At 42.4% G+C, this 20416-nt stretch overlaps 1 pseudogene; it reads left to right on the top strand.

The window, feature by feature from the left end:
* Positions 1-444: 444 nt before the first annotated feature.
* LOC121873074 lies at positions 445-564 on the top strand (annotated as a pseudogene).
* The last annotated feature ends 19852 nt before the right edge of the window (positions 565-20416 follow it).

Below are 20416 nucleotides of genomic sequence, written 5' to 3' on the forward strand. Positions count from 1 at the left end.
CTCCCGAATCATTTCTTTGGTGGCCGCACACTTGGGTGGTTCAATCAGGTTAGCTGGTGACCACCTGACAATTTCTGAGTAAGTTTCTTTAACCCATATGTCCGCATTTTCCATCGACATGCCATTCCACTGTGGTGGCTATCTCATTCACCTCGTGGACATCTGCTACTATTGGAGCAGCGTTTATTGGTATATTACTTGTTACACCTACCTATATTGCCTGTTAGACCCATTTGTATTACCTGTTTCGCCTACTTATATTACCTGTTACATCTACTTATATTACCTGTTATACCTGCTTAAATTACTTGGTACACCTACTTATATTACTTATATTACCTGTGTTACGGAAACGGAGCAACTAAGAAGGCAAATGTCTTAAGTTCCTTTAGTTTAACTTTTACTTTAATCTCAAAATTTTAAATGATTCCCATACCTGTGTGTGTCTAGGGGCTTACCACGTTGAAAACACCGCTTTCCGTCCGATCAGCAAAGTTAAGCAGCATTGGGTCTGGTTAGTACTTGGATGGGGTGACTGCCTGGGAACACTAGATGCTGTTGGCATTTAACTTTCTGTGGCGACCTGTGGTGTAATGGTCAGCACCCTCGCCTCGCAATAGAGCGGACCCCGAGTTCCATCCTCGGGCAGGGTGCAACTATGGGCAAGTTTTTGTAAGTCATTTGCCTCTGTCTACCCAGCAGTAATAGGGAACCTGGATGTTAATCGATTTGCGGATCGTATTCCGGGGGTATTCCAGTGTAGTTGGCCGGTCTTCTCGGACTATTCCTTAACACTGGGTCATGCAGCTCGTTAACTATGGGTGTGGTTGTTGTGTTGGCGACAACTTCTACACCTTAAACAAATTCACGCCTAGGAGGCCCTTGGGCCGGCCATCCTCGATTTCGAGGGGCTTCCTTTATTATATTATTGGTAGAAATGATTTAGTTATAACACCCTTGTAATACTCCTGCCCAATTACGTAACAAATGACACTGTTTGTATTGAGAACTTTTCTAGTTATGTTTTTCTGTAGGTTTAGTTATTATAGCATTACTTTGCTTAATTGAATATTTGACACCACTCTCATTCATGGCTGACATGACAACACCCAACACAGAATAAATAGTAGGTTCTGAAAAATATGCAAGTGATTTTTATATAATATTCCTTCAACAACATCTACACCAAACACATTTACAAGGGTGAAAAATAATTTACTCAGCTATACTAAAACACGTTACAAATCACTGGCCAGTAGATCCCGTGGTGCACAGACAGAGTGTAGGTAACAGTTGCTCAAGCTTCACGACAGAGTAGACAGGGGGAACAAGTAGCCGACTTGGTACCCCAGGGTTAGGGTAGACATCACCTGTCATAGATGGTGCCCCCAACAACCGGCGATGGTTTTCCACCAATCAGGAGCCATTTCATGAATTGTGTTCTTACTAGTTAACTGCTGGTTAACTATTAGTTTTGATAGAGTGAAGTAAGCCGTGCAGGTAAAGGTGACAATGCAGAGTACGTCGATTCCTGTGGCTTGCCTTTTCGACGACTGGATTATGGTCTGTAACGACTTTAACATCATGAGTAGGATGTTGGAGATAACACTCCAACTTCTTAAGGGCAGACACCAGGGTTAATCCTTCTTTTTCAACTGTACTATTATTTCGTTGGTGAGGTTTCAGCTTAGTCGAAAAATAACAGACTGGATGAAGTACCCCAACAGAACCATCCAGTTGTAGAAGGGCGGTACCTAAGCCCTCACCCGAGGCGTCCACATGAAGTGTAAAAGGCTTATTGAAGTCTGGAGACTTCAGAACAGGTTCACTTACAAGTAACTTCTTTAGCTGACTAAAGGCTTCTTGGTAAGAGACGTCAGTGAAGTAGCTACAGAAGAGAAATTTTTGCAGGACCTCCTATACTGTAATACCCCGCCATTCCAAGGAATCTCATAAGGGACTTGCTGGTTGTGGGTACTGCAAAGTTGAAGATGGCATTGACGTTGGCAGTTTTGGGTAGACATCTTCCTTGACCCACGATGTGTCCAAGGTACGTGATGGTCGAATTGGGACTTCGCCAGGTTGATAGTCAGGCCTGCCTAGTCCAAGCGGTGTAGGATAACTCTAAGGCGGGCGACGTGAACATCCCACGTATCTGAAATAACTAGTTCCACCTTCTTTTGGGACCAGTAGGGAAGGAGAAGCCCATGGGGAGGAGCTGGGTACCACCAGATCTTGCTCCAAAAGGTAGTCAACTTCGTCCTTCATCTTGGCCTTCTTCTCTGGACTGAGTCGGTAAGGAGTCTGTCATATAGGATAGGTATTACGAAAGAGTTCGACATCATGGCGAACATTATGACATCTACTGTACCTGGACCATCTCTGCATACACCCGAGTTATCTTGCAATATTTTAATAACATCCGCCTGCTCTCGAGTTGTCAAGTTGGGTAAATATTCTCGTTTGTGGTTTGCTATACAAGAGTTTTCTTTCCAACAATAGGACTTTCCTCCCCCAACCAAATCTATGTACTCAGCAGATAACGCCAGGTTGGTGAGGACAGGTATTTCACCCGAGTCACAATTTCATTAAGTTAAGGTGTACTAGTTGAGAATCCTTTCTACGGTCAGGAGTTAGAACAACGTAGTTTACTTTATTTAACTGACGAGATACCCTATAACGGCCTTGTTATTTGCATTTGAGGAGCGAGCCTGGAATAGGCAAATACAGCAATACTTCATTTCCAGACTTGAATTTACGGATTTCAGCCTTTCGATCGTAAATACTTTTCATCTTACTTTGAAATTTAATTAAGTTACCTAGTGCAATATGTCTTACTTTACTTAGTTTAGATTTAAGATTATCAAGATATTGACCAACAGTCTGATTAGGAATCTAGGCAACCTAACTAAACCATTGTTCTTTTAGGACTTTAAGGGGTCCTCTTACTTGACGCCCATACAACATTTCAAAAGGTGAGAATCCAAGTGTCTGCATTCTCTAACTGCAAAGAGCATGAAATGAATTCCGTCGTCCCAATCAGCTTTTGTGTCAAAACAAAATCTGCTAAGCAATCATTTTACTGTTTGATGGTATCTTTCCAGGGAACCTTGTGACTGGGGATATGCCGATGACAAAGTTTGTTTTATGCTTAACTCCGATAACACTTTGGAGAAAAGGTCACTTGTAAGATTAGACCCCTAGTCAGAATGATCTTCCTTGAGGATACCTTCAGGTACTTGTATTAAGAGAGTAGCTTGTGCTATAACTCCAGAATAATACCGTCAAACTTTCCGAAATTTCCTCAAGCCTCCTAACATGACATACGTCCAAGTGAAAGTGGGAACACTTTAAGAATTAGCACTAGGGTCAAGTAAAGGTTGAGATCTAGTAACGACACAAAGGAAATTGTGGAAAGTTCATTCTCCAAGTCCTGAGTAGGACTCTCCGTCAACGGTTCATCAACCACTATTGTTAACGCTCATAGGAGCGTTATTGGTTTGTTGCTGGAGAAATAAACCCTCAACGTTGACGCGTACCATATAATTCGGTCAAAACCTGTTAAAGAACATTTCTCATATAACAAATGCTGTTATCTCCGGACACATATTATGAAATACAATCAATATACAGTACATAGCCTGTTAACATCTTAAATATAACTCGCATGTTATAACTATTGATACAGGAGACAATTGGTATAATATGATCAAATTGCAGTACACAAATATACTTATTATAGTTATTTAGAGTTTCTTAGCAGATTCTAATACTTCACGATCACTCACGTTTTAGGGTCTAGTGGTCTGAACCAACGTTTTGTCTGTCCTGTAGAAATCAGTAGACTGCCCTCGAGGGCAATCTCAGCCCGGAGGCGAGGGCCATATGTTTTCGTATTGAAACACCTCAGCAGATTGGTCAACTAAGGTTTTAGTGTCCACCCTTACTTTCTCCGTTGTCTCCAGTTGAAAAGGAGAACCTACCACATTTTATTTCTCAGGACTAGTAACGAGTCTAACAGCTTCTTCGGGAAGAAACTCACTTGAGATTAATCCTCGGACAACTACTTCTTTTAATCTGTCTTTATGCAAACTTAACGAGACTGAAATTTCAAAATAATTAGATATAGTTTTCCAATCTGCTTTCCTCAGGTCTTCACCTTCTAGTTTATCAACAATAGGATTAGCTATGAAATCAGCAATATCGAATCTAGACAGGATTATTGATCAAGTAATTTCAAAACTTTAAAAATTGTTTAAGTCTTTTCGGAAGGTGAGGAATTCTCCTTCAAACTGCCTGCATTTTTAACTCACAAGAAGAGGCTGGTCATCAATTTTTCTGGCATTTTATATAAAGTACACCAATAGTAAAAGATAGGATTGTAGACCCTGTGGAATTTTATGCTTACAGGGTAAAAATACTGATTAGGAATTCATGGATGATAGGGCCCTTCGTCCACTATAGTAAGGGAAATCTGCGTATAAAGGCGCTCAGTAAGAATTTCTAACCCAAATAAATACTGCTTAGAGAAGAAAAGTTTAACAAAAGTTACAAGTCTACTTAAGAGAAACGCCCTGCTCAAAACTCAAAGTAAACGTCCTAATTACCCACAGATTTCAGCCGCCTCTACGCTTGGTAATAAACCCTGACTCGTTTATTACAAGAGGGAAATGTCAATAAACCCAAGCTTACACCGTTTGGCGAAATAATTTTACAGCTTCAAGCATTCCGTATCCCTTACCATTATTGTGACTAATGTCCAATTTAAACATTAGATGATTAGAGGGTATGACGGATTAGTATTAACCAAAATTTCATTAAAATTCGTATCGAGAGCTAACCGACTCCACGTCAGAGCTTACATGTAAGGAGTTCACTCTCGTTATTGACAGTTTTGGAAAATCAAGGTGGAAGAAATGGCTCTTACTCAATGAAAACATTCGTGGCTATAACAACATCTGAATTAGTTTACTTGGATCTTTATGTTACAAGTATTACCCTGTTATGAATATGAACACTCTTACTTAACACACTAAAAGTGCATTAATGATTTATCAACTTAAATGACTGGCCATGTAACTCACTACCTCCGAATCCAAGTGCATTTACAGGAAGCTTAACACTATGAAAACTGCTATATTAAGTCAATGCACTGTAAACAATCAGGAAAGTGTTAGAAGATAAATTACTTGGACAACCAACACAACTAGAAATATTACATAATACCCACTAAATACTGTCCTGTTGTCATGTAACATTAAGTTTTATTTCAGAGTTGAAACAGTAATACCGACGTAATTTATGTGAAACAAAGTGAAACTTAATCCAAACAGTAAGTGAACAATTAGCTCCCAGAAAGGCAACCCATATGTTACGGAAACTGAACAATTAAGAAGGCAAATGTCTTATGTTCCTTTTTCTTCAACTTTTATTTTTATTTCAGTATCAAAATTTTAAATAATTTCTTTACCTGTGTGTGTCTAGGGGCTTTTTGATGGAAATTATTTAGTTATAATACCTTGTAACATTCATATTTTCTAGTTATGTTTTTCTGTAGGTTTAGTTATTATAGCATTACTATGCTTAATTAAGTATTTGACACCACCATTGGTTGACAGGCCAACCCCCAACACAGTATAAACAGTAGGACGTGGAAAATATGCAAGTGTATTTTTATATAATATTCTTAAAACAACATCAACACAAAACACATTTACAAGGGTGAAAAATAATGTACTCAGCTGTACTAATACACATTACAAATAACTGGCCAGTAGATCCCGTGGAGCACAGGCAGAATGTAGGTAACAGAAGCTCAATCTTCGTCGACAGAGTAGACAGGGAGAAAAAGTAGCCGAGGTGGTGGGAGTAGGACTGACTTTGTCATGGTCACGTTGACTGCAAGTCTGTTTTAACCTTGTTGATTTATATTATACTCCACAACAGCAAAACATGAATGGGTAGTTGGTTTGTTTGTAATTTCTGTCATTGCTTGAATAGCGATCGCAGGCAACTCAGGGGTATATAAACCACTGGCGGGAAGAGAGACGTCCTCCATGATGTCCTCTCCCGTTGTTGTACAGGTATGTAGCAGTGTCCCGCCATTATAGCCATTCAGTTTGATTTAGTCAATGTAGTGAATTATCAGTGTTCATGTTGCAACAGTGGAATCGTCATTCTCCCAGTGTAAGAAGTAATATAAAGTAAATGTCGTCTGACGTTGCCAGACGAGAAATTTGTTGTGATTGAGTTGTCCATGCTTCTTCCATGACGTCCTCTCCCGTTGTTCTACAGATTCCAGGGTGTCCTGCTTTGAACACCCCACCTGCTGCCCCAGCAGGTGGATAACCAGCAGGGAGCACTATATAGTCGATGGCGCTGATTCGACATGATTAACTTACTGCAAATCAACGTCGTGGGGCTGGACCCCAGACGCTCGCCATGTGTCGGAGTATAACCGACTACAACTGCGGTCGGCAGTGTTACAGGCGCCAGTGCCTTGGAGTTATATGGCCCACAGTGTTGTTGTATATGTTTGGGGATAACTAATTGAAAATAATTATCCCATGTTGGATAGTGGACCCATGTATGAGTTGGTTTCAGTAATAACATGTTGTGTGTTGAGAGTGCATCTCATATGTACTACCAACAGTTAGTAAGGGGACCATATGTAAGTTGGTCATGTATGCAATGAAATGTATCACCAGTAATGTCGGTGAAGTAAGTACCCACTGGGATTGGCAGTTAAGAAAAGCCAAGGAGTTGTCATGTAACTATATGTAATGTAATGTAACACCAGTAAGGTTGTGTGCAGTAAGAGTGTAGTATCTGAGTAATTGCAGTTGAATAAAGCCGAGGAGTTGCACCTTGGAGTTGTATGTTAATAACATCTTTTTCCCTACTTTGATTTCATATTAATAAACATTTTCTTCGAGTATTTTAGGAGTGTTCATTTTTCCAGCAGTATTCCACCTTTAATTCCGTCCAAGTGACTTGATATCAGAATTATAATACCCATATGACCTAGACCCTCGTCATACTACCCAAGAACTGAGGTTATGTAGTAACCATTGAACTGAAGTAAGTAGAAAGAACAATTGAGTGCAGTACAAGAACAGTTGAAGTATGAGTAAGAAAATTGTGGCAGAAAGAGTTGAAATCCGCCGCTCTTACAACTTGGTATCCCAAGATTAGGGTAGACATCACCTGTCATAGATGGCGCCCCCAACAGCAGGCAATGGTTTTCCACCAATCAGTAGCCATCTCTTGACTCGTGTTCTTACTAGTAGTTACTAGTGGTTTGGGTAGAGTGAAGTAAGCCCTGCAGATAAAAGTGACAATGCAGTGTATATACATGGAAGTGTGACCCTTCTATGTTACACCTGCTACACCTACTTCGGTGTACTTATGTTACCCGTAACCCTTATAAAAAGTATAACACCCACATAATATTTATATTACAAGTACTGTACAGGAACTTATTAAACTAATGTGTAGTCCTAGTTTAAATCCCTTTACAAAAAACCTGGTTTATTGTCTTGTAAAACCAATTTGATATCTAACTGTTCATAGCCTCTGTCTTCTGTCTAAACATTCATTAAATATCAATTTTATCTGAAACTCTTTAAAAAAAACTTTGTTTTATTTTCCGTATCACCTTATCAACCTTTCACCAGCCTTCTGTTTGTTGAGCTATGACTTCTTCACCAAATTATTTGGTAACAATGTAACCCTCTATGCGTTTTAGTCTATCTCTACTCTCTACTTAGGTTCTTCTGTTTTATCCTCAATCTGTCGTCAAATTTCTCTACTTGTTTGCTTAGACATAACAGCCACCACAATTGTTTTTGTGTTAAAATGATTCTTGTGCTTGTGGTGGCTACCGTTTACTTCCGTCTGGTGGTCACAGCAATTTCGAATCCTCGTTATGTGGTCAGCAGTGTTCAGGGGCTCAGGAGCTGCTTAACACCAGCATAAAAAAGACGTCTTTATTTATACACTTTTATTTATACAAAAATACAAAATCCTCCATGAACAAGAACAAGCAGAAACATTCTTACCTAACACTGACATAGAGAAGTACAATCGGACCTGTGGAAGCTGACCGCCGTGTGACGCATTGCCAGATTATCAACAAAAGTTTTGAGTCTTATAATTATTTCCTAAAACCAGCTGTGAAGAAATTGATTTTTTTATGCCCCAAACCAAGAAAAATGTTACACTAAAACCTTACAACTGTGGTGAAATAAATTTACATTTCAATTATCACTCAGGTGTTTTTATACGAGATTTTTTTTTACATAAACTGTTAAAGGTTGAAAATTTAGTGACATACATTTTTTAATGCATATAATGTAAATATTAACGAGTGTGTAGAGCTTTTTGAACTAAACCTAACGGAACCAAAGTTACTTAATGATCGCTAGGTCTTAAGGTCAAGTGTGTGTGTGTGTGTGTTTGTGTGTGTGCCGTCAGCTTCTTCCGCCAATGAATTTACATTATACAGAGTAACCTAACATGTCGGTTAAGATCCGGCATAAAATATACTGTACCAAGAAATAAAGTGACGAAGCTAAACTAATACTTGCCAAGAACATATATTCATCCTACAAATGATACTGTGGTCAGGGACTTCAGCAAGACACTTAACTTAAGTGTTGTAAACTGTGATGATTCCCACACAGGTTTATCTACTATGTCTTGATTGATGCACAACACAGGGCAGTCACGGAGAAGCTATGTACAGTACATAACACGCTCTCATTTAATTTCGAAAATCGTAAAAATATAAAATCGAGAGAGAGAGAGAGAGAGAGAGAGAGAGAGAGAGAGAGAGAGAGAGAGAGAGAGAGAGAGAGAGAGAGAGATTAAATGTATGTATGTGAGTGTGTGTGTGTGTGTGTGTGTGTGTGTGTGTGTGTGTGTGTGTGTGTGTAATAATAATAATAATAATAATGATATAATAATAATAATAATAATAATAATAATAATAATAATAATAATAATAATAATAATAATAATAATAATAATAATAATAATAATAATAATAATAATAATAATAATAATAATAATAATAATAATAATAATAATAAAATAATAATAATAATAATAATAATTAACGGTTTACTGAAAGGGCATGGCGCCGGAAGGTTGAAAATATGCAGTAACATAATTGGGGAATGGGTCAGACAAATAATATACAAGTAACATAAGTGATACAAATATGGTATATAATAACAAGGTGGGGAAAAGGTTACACTACAGGCCATTTCAACATAATAACAGTGCTCTGTGTGAGTGTGTGTGTGTTGGTGGGTAAAAAAATCATATGAAATTCAAGCCTTTGCTGATGTCAACAACACACACGGCTTCTATGAGGCAGTTAAGTCCATTTATGGCCCACAAAGAAGAAATGTCACACCAGTAAGAGCGTTAGATGGCACCACACTCTATAAAGGCAATCAAATGATTGCAGTAAGATGGGCTGAGCACTTCAGCACACTTCTAATTCAAATTAATCCAATAACACCTACGGCACTGGATAACATCCCACCCATGCCGATCCTGCACCTCCTGGATGAAGCCCCACTCCTGCAAGAAGTGGAAACTGCAAGGCGAGGGCTCAGCAACAACAAGAGCGCTGAACCTGACAGCATTCCTGCTGAAATCTACAAACATGGAGGTCCCCATCTGACTTAGCACCTCCATAGCCTCTTACTCACCATATGGGCCACAGAGACCATCCCCCAGGATTGAAAGGATGCAAATATCATAACAATCTATAAGAATAAAGGTGACAAAGCAATCTGTGGTAACAGCAGGGGCATCTCCCTCCTTGTAGTTGTTGGCAAGATCCTGACAAAAATCATGTTATTAAGACTTATCCAACACGTAACGGAGAACACTCTTCCTGAATCCCAATGTGGATTCAGGAAGGATCGCAGTATAATAGACATGATCTTTGCAGCTAGGCAAATTAAAAAAATGAGTCGAGAACAAAATATAGACCTTTACACCGCCTACATTGACCTCTCCAATGCTTTCGACACAGTAAACAGAGAACTTTTGTGGACTAAGTTGGAGAGGGTCGGTGTTATCACCAAGTTTTTCAAACATCCACCGCCAGATGCATGATGGAATGCAGGCCCGGGTACTTGTGGGTGGTGTGCAGTCACAACCATTTAGTGTCCAAATGGGCATAAAACAGGGCTGTGTGCGGGCACCTATGTTATTTAACATGCTGGCTGTAGCACAACTCTCACACAATGCCCTTGGGCCTGATGCAGATGTGGGCATACGGTACCGTCTTGACGGTAGCCTTTTTAATATTAGACGTCTGGAAGCCTACACAAAGACCTTAGCAACTCAGGTCATAGAACTACAGTATGCAGATGACTGTGCAATAATGACACATAACAGAGAATCTATGCAACGTGCACTAGACGTGATCTCAAGTATTTACAGCTCGCTTCGTTTGCAAATTAACACCCAAAAGACTAAGACTTTTGTCCAGTCCATTGTTCCACCAATACAACCACCACAATTCTACATTAATGGAGATCCTATCAAAATAGTAAACCAGTTTAAATACCTTGGTAGCACTCTCACACCCATCCTGCTCAATGGATATGGAAATTCAAACCAGAATCAATTTAGCCTCAACTACATTTGGACGTTTGAGAAGAAGAGTCTTTCTCAACAATGACCTCAAATATGAAACGAAGACTGCAGTTTATCTAGCGGTCTGTATATCTACAACATTATATGCCTCAGAAACCTGACGCCCTACAGACGCCATATCCAAATGCTGGAAAACTTCCACACTAGATGCCTTAAGCGTATCTTTGGAATATCCTGGGAAGATAGAGTGACTCATGAAAAACTATATCGTCGCTCAAATACGACCAGCATTGAAACCATGCTAGCCAAAAGACACTTGCGCTGGCTTGGACATGTTATCAGGATCCCAGACCACCTGCTTCCAAGACAAATATTATATGGCAAGCTTTCACATGGAAACCGCGCGGCGGGAGGACAGAAAAAGAGATATAAGAACCACTCTAAAACTCTTCTCAAGTGATGTAATATACAACCAAATTCACTGGAGCAACTAGCCTCAGACCGTTCCTTGTGGCGCTCAACATGCCATTGAGGAGCGGAAATACTTGAGACCTCGCTGAACCAAAAGAGAGCTACTAAACGTGCCCAACGACATCAGAGGGCTCAAGGCATAATTTCTCTCCCTATCACCTATGCAACAAGATATGCGCCTCCAGGATTGGACTCCATAGTCATCTACGGTGGCATTAGAGGAATAACACATAAGTCATCAATCATCTCATCTGGAACAACGTCGTCATCGACTTCGATGGACTGCCATAAGTGTGTGTGTGTGTTTGCGCGAAAGCTATATAAATTGTGAACATAACTGCAGACATTGATATAACAGGAAAAACAAACATTGTGAGACAAGGTGAATTCGTTTACAGAAAGATCACAATTAAAAACAAAAAACAAAGAGAGAAGCTTGAAACTAAACAAAGGCCATGTGACAATTGTAATGAATGTTGGTGTTTTTTTGTTTTTGTTTTTGCTACACACGTGTCTGTGTGTATGTTAAAGTGTCGCTACGTAATCGAGAAGAAATGTAATGGTGGAGAAATAATAGAAACCCCAAGAAAATAAGAAAATTTTCTTTACACAATAACACTCATACCTTACACAAACGCTGCTGACGAGTATTTATTGCTTCAATCGTTTTATAAAACAGATACACGTTCACAGTCTTATATATATATATATATATATATATATATATATATATATATATATATATATATATATATATATATATATATATATATATATATATATATATATATATATATATATATATATATATATATGTATTGTTTATATTAACATTCTCCAATATGATCACGATACATTAAAGAGTAAAGAGAAACGAAACCTTGATCTCTCAGGTTCTCTCAAGTTTCTACGTTAAGTTCTTCCCGTGACTAGAGATATGAGAACGCTTCAAGTGGTTCAATGGAGTTAAGACACAAAGGTGGCAGTCAAAATGCCTTCAAAATTGGACTGGGACTGTAGAGTAACTAGATGCATTCTTTTCATCACGGTTAGGGTTCAAAATATACGAAGACTCAGAGAATCCTGGACCTTGATTATAATATTAGCAGATAAATGGTTTATACACTGCTGGTAGACCACGCACACTTAAGGACAAAAGTTGCCGCACACTGGACACAAAATAACAGCTTACTGTCTTAGTATGAAGATGTGAAGTATCGCATCACCTCATTAAAGGACGTTCACTCTCACGAGAATAAAAACTGTCATCACACACGCCTGTAGTGCATTACCGGTATGGTATGAACTACACTTTTTTAGATGACATTCATCCTAGATTAAAATATAATATTGTTTACATCAATGTTGAAATATTTAGCATAAGATTATACAAATGTTATCTCCACTTTATTTTCATATATATGTACGGTATATATTACAAGAAGACATTCACTTATATGAATCACAATCAAGACAATATTTTGATCATTACTTCGACCGTGTTATAACTCTAGTTACCTGTACATATAATAACATCAGGGAGTTTGTAGTGAGAGTATTAACCTTGATATGTTTGTTGTTCTCACACAAAGCTCAACACAACGAAGATACTGCAGCCTGAACCTCTGTCACGGCTTGTGCATGCAAGTTTACGTATATTTACTGTATTTTGACACTGTGACACATGAAGCTGTGAAATGGTTATGGTAATGAATATTCACTACACATGTCTAATGAGTATCTAAGTTCTTGTTTACTAACACAGTTCTTAAGTATGTTCCCTGAACTTCTTAACACTGATATCTGAAGTTGTGGTGACTGATACAGCTTCACCATACTATAGTGCAGGCCACATGAAGCTCTTCCTTCATCCACCTTCGTTGACACAACACAGGAGGTCCTCACACTGTACCCACTGCTATCTACTTCATTTTTTTTTCAGTCACATTTTAGTTGTAAAACCTTGAGAAGATTATTCTCATTTACGGGAGATGTTATCTGTATTTCTCTTATCTTTTCAACACATCTCCCTCACACACTCTGTACCTACAGTACACTTCATTATGATTATTAGTTAGAGGAGTCTTGAGGGGAAGGTGACGTCAAGGGGTCAGATGTAAAGTAGAGGTTAATTCTGTTGTAAATCATATAAAAATATTAAGATAATTTCCCTCTTTATGCTAATCGGCTTGCTAATCTTCTTTCCATATTGTATTAATCACAAGCATTACACAATAACTCGGAGTTGAAGACTTCATTAAAACACGTGAACTTGTAACAAAATATATTGTCAATAAACAAGTAAAACAGAAAATTAAACTTAGAATGTTTTCAAAGATGTTGAATGAAATATAAAAATTAATTAACACTTTTTATGTTGTAAAAAAGTGACGGAGATGATGATGTACTGCAATACAACAGAAACGCTAGCAGGTGGTGTATGACACTGGTTCATGACCTGAGTGACACTGGTCATGACCTGAGTGACACTGGTTCATGGCCTGAGTGACACTGATTCATGACTTAGGTGATACTGATTCCTGACCTGAGTGACACTAGTTCAAGACTTGAGTGACACTGGTTCATGACTTGAGTGACATTGGTTCATGCCTGGCAGTGTGAATTAAGGGGTCACATAGCTATGAGGGCCAGCACGTGCCTTAGGGCCCAGACTCCGCCTCTCGAGTGTTGTTGTTTTGTACACAGGACCTGTGTGTGTGTGTGTGTGTGTGTGTGTGTTTGTGTGTATTAGGCCGGGGCTTGAGGGCGTACCCCATCTTGCCTCCACACGCTCTTCCACACGCACCTCCATACGATGGCAATGACGACGGTGCTGCTACTGTTGCAGGAGCTGCGTCAGGTCATGGGACAGAGATGCTTGGTTAAGGATGTAAACTGCCTGTCCTCATTATTTCCGGCTCATGGAGAAACACTTATCAGAACTTATTACTTGTTAGGTTTTGAGAAGACAGGGGGAAACACTAATATGGTCCTCTTAACTTCCTAATGTTAGGAGGAAAACATTTTTATGTTTGTTATATATCAGGTTTATGGAAACAGCTATGAGGATACAGTTACTTTAGCCTCATTTTATTTTTTATTTACCTCTTTAATTCTTAGCTTTCAGAAAATCCTTCTTTCACATTACACGGGCCACCAGCAGGGAAGTAACTGCTCGCCCCAGCACAAAACCGACGAAAATGCTTCAGGAACGTCGCCTCGGGGTAGGGAGGCATATAACTGACGCCATCAGTTACAGATGTGTAAATGTAGGCTAACTCTTGGATTTCAGTACAATATTGTTCTGCCAGTCCGCAAGGATTTTCTTTACTATTTTATGCAGAGCAAAGATAAATTTTAGTTCAGTATTATTCCTCAGGTCATTTAAACATTTTCTTTTACTTGCTGGTAATTCTGACGATACCAAAACTAAAATAAATTAGAATAAGAGTTTAAAAAAAATCTACATGACACAACAATAACAGCAACACCCTAAACAGGTTTGGGGAATATTTTGGACTTTTACTTGTCCTAAAATCTGTGTCAGTAGCGCCTGTGTCCATGGCTGAGCCTTGGTGTGAGCGCGATAAGTCTTCAAGGAGATTATAATCTATAATTATAGATTATATTGAACATTGATCATCCCAAAGCTCCCGTCACCTCGAGAATAGTAGTGATGCAGTTAAAATGGGTGAAATGTTGGTCATATGACTCATAAAATATTGTGTTACCAGCACCAGCTCTTGGCTAAGCCAGGGTAACACATCACCTTACTGCCTCGTCTCACCTGACATAAATCCTTTACCATTAACATACAGTAACATCAGCAGCAAGAGGGCGCACCAGCTGGACCACTCGACGGCCATCACTGCTACCTCTACCTCTACAATTACCACCACTACGGTCACCATCACCACTACTTTCACCACCAAACCCATCTCCACCATCACCACCACCACTACCAATACGACCATCACCACCACTATTACCAAGACGATTGCCACCATACCACCTCCACCATTATCAAGACGACCACCATCACCACTACCATTACGAAGACTACCACCACCATAATAAAGGCGAGCATCACTACCACCAAGACGCCGACCACCACCACTTTCAAGACGACCACCATCACCACTACAACTACCAAGACGGTCACCACCACCACTGCCAAGGTTACCACATCATCTACCAAGACGACCACCACCACTACTAATAAGATCATCACTACCAAGACGACCACCACGACTACTAAGACGACCACCACTACTAAAACGACCACCAACACTACCAAGACGACCACCAACACTACCAAGACGACCACCACCACTACCAAGACAATCACTTCCAACACCACTACCACCACCACCACCACCAAAACTACCTAAACCACTACTTGGACGACCACCACCACTATCAAGATGATCACCACCACCACTACCATCACCACAACTAAGACGACCACCACTGCTACTAAGACGACCATCACTACCAAGACGACCACCACCTCTACCAATACAACAACAACCACCACTACTAGACGACCGCCACCTACCACTACTACGAAGACGACGACCAACACCACCACTACTACCAAAAGGACCACCACCATCACCACCACAAAGACGACCACCACTATCACTACCAAGACGACCACCATCATCATCACCACCAAGACGAGCATCACCACCTCTACCAAGAGATGACCACCACCACTACCAAGCCGACTACCACCACCACCACCATCATTACTAAGACAACCACCACCACCACCACAACCAAGACGACGACGGTCACCACCATCACCACCACTACAGTTCTAGCAAGACGACCACCACCAATACTATCAAGACAACCACCATCATCACCACCACTACAGTTCTAGCATGACGACCACCACCAATACTATCAAGACAACCACCATCATCACCACCACTACAGTTCTACCAAGACGACCACCACCAATACTATCAAGACGACCACCACCATCACCACCACTACAGTTCTACCAAGACGACCAACACCAACACTACCAAGGCGACATATCACCAACGCTATCAAGACGACGAACACCATGTTACCTGCTGACATGGTTAATTTTGTGTTGAAGATCGTTAGTTTAGTAGTGGAGATAGATTAATAGTGCGGATGGATATAATTATAGTGTTGGAGATCTAAATTAAGTGGTGCAGTTACTTAGTTTAGTGTTGGAGATAGTTATTTTATTGGCGGAGATTGTAAGTTTAGTGTTGGAGTTGGTTAGTTTAGCGGTGGAGATAGTTTAGTAGGTGATATGATAAGTTTCGTGAAGGAGATGGTTAATTTGGTGGTGGAGTTATTTAGTTTAGTGATGGCGATAGTTTAGTGGTGGGGATAGTTTAGTGGAGATAATTTAATGGTGGAAATAGTTGGTTTTAGTTCACACTCTCACTATCACACACCCACTCTCACACTCCCACTATCATACACCCACTCTCAGACTCCCACGATCATACACCCACTCTCACACTCCCACTATCATACACCCACTCTCAGACTCCCACGATCACACACCCACTCTCACACACCCACTATCACACACCCACTCTCAGATTCCCACTAACACACACCCACTATCACACACCCACTCTCAGACTCCCACTAACACACACCCACTCACCTCCCACCATCATACACCCACTCCACACACCTACTATCACACACACCCACTCTCAGACTCCCACTATCACACATCCACTCTCACACCTCACCATCATACACCCACCTCAGACTCCCACTCATCACACACCCACTCACACTCCCACTCATCATACATCCCTCTCATACACCCACTATCACACACCCACTCAGACACCCACTCATCACACACCCACTCAGACCCCACCACCAACACACACCCACCTCACACCCCACTATCATACACCCACCTCACACTCACTATCATACACCCACTCACACTCCCACTATCATACACCCACTTTCACACCCCACTCATCATACAATCTACTCTCACACTCCTACTATCATACACCCACTCTCACACTCCACTATCATACACCCACTCTCACACTCCCACTATCACACACACCCACTCTCACACTCCCCACTAATAATAATAATCTACTCACACTCCCACCATCATACACCCACCACACTCCCACCATCATACACCCACTCACACCCCACCATCATACACCCACCTCACACTCCCACCATCATACACCCACCTCAGACTCCCACCATCACACACCCACCTCACACCCAACTCACACTCCCACTATCACACACCCAACTTCTACACACCCACCATTACACCCCACCTCACACTACAACCTCACACTCCCACTCACACTCCCACTTTCACACATCTAATCTTCACTCCCACTCTCACACTTCCACTCTCACACACCCACTTTCAAACTCCAACTCTCACACTCCCACTATCACACACCCAACTTTCACACACCCACTATTACACTCCCACTCTCACACTCCTACTCTCACACTCCCACTCTCACACATCCAATCTTTCACTCCCACCTCACACTCCCACTCACACACCCACTCCTCACACCCAACTCTCACACCCCACCATCACACACCCAACTTTCACACACACCCACTACTACACTCCCACTCTCACACTCCCACCTCACACTCCCACCTAACACATCCACCTTTCACCCCACTCTCACACTGCCACTCTTTCACCCCACCTCACACTCCCACTCACACACCCACTTTCACACCCGGGGTCCTCACACTCCCAATTATCACACACCCAACTTTCAAGCAATCTACTATTAAGCACTCCCACTCTCACACTCCCACTCACACACCTCTACTCTCACACACCCCACTTTCACACTCCAACTCACACTTCACTGTCACACACCCAACTTTCACACACCCACTATTACACTCCCACTCACACTCCCACTCACACTCCCACTCACACCCCACTTTCACACATCCAATCTTTCACTCCCACTCACACTTCCACTCTCACACACCCACTTTCTCACACTCCAACCTCACACTCCCACTATCACACACCCAACTTTTTACACACCCACTATTACACTCCCACTCCTCACACTCCAACTCTCACACGACCAATCTCACACACCTACTCTCACACGCCCACGATCACACACCCATTCTCACACCCCTACTCTCGCACTCCAACTCTCCCATGACCAATCTCACACACCCACCCTCATACCTTATTCTCACACGCCCACCCCTACACCCTACTCTCACACATCCACTCTCACACGCCCACCCTCACACCCTACTCTCACACACCCATTCACACATCCACTCTCACACTCACTCTCACACGCCCACCCTCACACCCTACTCACACACCCACCACACACACCCACTCACACGCCCACCACACCCCCACTGCACACACTCACTCTCACACACCCACCCTCACACGCCTACCCTCACACCCCACTCTGACACACCCACCACGCACCCACTCTCACACATCCACTCACCCACTCACACGCTCGCTCACACCCTACACTCACACACCCACTCTCACACACCCACTCACACAATCAATTCTCACACACTTCTACTCTCATACCCTTATTCACACCCACTCACACCTACTCACACGCCCACCTTCACACCAGTTTAGTGGAGATAATTTTAATGGTGGAAATAGCTGGTTTTAGTTCACACTCACACCCACACCTACTCACACGCCCACTCACACCCACTGCCACACGTACTCTTACACACCCACTCTCACACGCCCACTCACACGCCCACTCACACACCCACTCTCACACACACGTACTCTACACACCTACTCATACACCCACCCATTCGCTTATTTTCACACACCCATCTCTGACAATAATCTACCTCACATGCCTACTCTCACACACCCACTCACACACCCACTTTCACACACCTGCTGTCACACACCTACTCACATGCCTACTCTCACACACCTACTCACACACCTGCTGTCACACACGCACCTAAACACCTCACCCCACACCCACCTCACACACCCACCTCACACGCCTACTCATCATACACCCACCACACACGCCCACTCTCACACACCCGCTCTCACACACCCTTCACACACCTGCTGTCACACACCCACTCTCACACGCCCACTATCATACACCCACTCTCACACGCCCACTATCATACACCTACTCTCACATGCCTACTCTCACACGCCCACTTTCACATACCTACTTTCACACACCTGCTGTCACACACCTACTCTCACATGCCTACTCTCACACACCTACTCTCACACACCTGCTGTCACACACCCTCTCTTAAACACCTCACTCCCACACCCACTCTCACACACCCACTCTCACACGCCCACTATCATACACCCACTCTTACACGCCCACTCTCACACACCAAACACCGACAATTTTACACTTCCTTTTAACATGTACCAAGTCACTACCCCCTGCCCCTTGCCATTACCCCTAGGCCATTACCCTTTTGCCACTACCCCCTGGCCACCATCTCTTGACCACTGCCTCCTTGCTACTACCCCTTACCACCAATCCTTGGCCACTACCCTTGGCCACTGCCCCCTTGCCACTATTCCTTGACCACTACCCCTTGGCCGCTAGCCTCTGGCCACTACCCCCTGACCATTATCCCCTGGTCATCACCCCCAAGCAACTACCCTCTTGCTCACTACCCTCCAGACCACTACCCCCTGGCAAATACCCCTTGGCCATTACGATCCGGGCCGATACCCCTTGACCAATACCCCTTGGCCATAACCCCCTTGGTCAATGTCCCTTGGCCATAACCCCCTTGGTCAATGCCACTTGGCCACAACCCCCTAGTCAATACTCCATGGTCAATAACCCCTAGCCACTACCCCTCTGACCATTACCCCCTGGCCATTACCCTCCTGGCCAATACCCTCCTGGCCACTACCCCTTGACTACTACCCCTTGGTCACTTCCCCCTTGCTACTTTCCCCCCGGTAACTACCCCTTGGCCACAACCACCCTTACCACTACCTTTTGGCCACTAAACCCTGGCCACTACTCTCCAGGCCACTACTCCTCTGGCCAATACCTTTGACCAATACTCCTTGGCCACAACACCCAGGTCAATACCCCCTGCTCAGTACCCCCTGACCACTATCCCCTAACTATTTCCCCCTTGCCTATATCCCCAGGCCACTATACCCAGATATCAACCCCCCTAGACCACATTACCCGTTCTGGACATTACCCCACACGCCACTGCCCCCAGCCACCATACCCAGGCCACTACCCCTCCTGGCCACTACCCACAGGCCACTGTG

The sequence above is a fragment of the Homarus americanus genome, unplaced genomic scaffold (genome assembly GCF_018991925.1).
Source record: "Homarus americanus isolate GMGI-L3 unplaced genomic scaffold, GMGI_Hamer_2.0 scaffold11022, whole genome shotgun sequence".
NCBI classification, from domain to species: Eukaryota; Metazoa; Arthropoda; class Malacostraca; order Decapoda; family Nephropidae; genus Homarus; species Homarus americanus.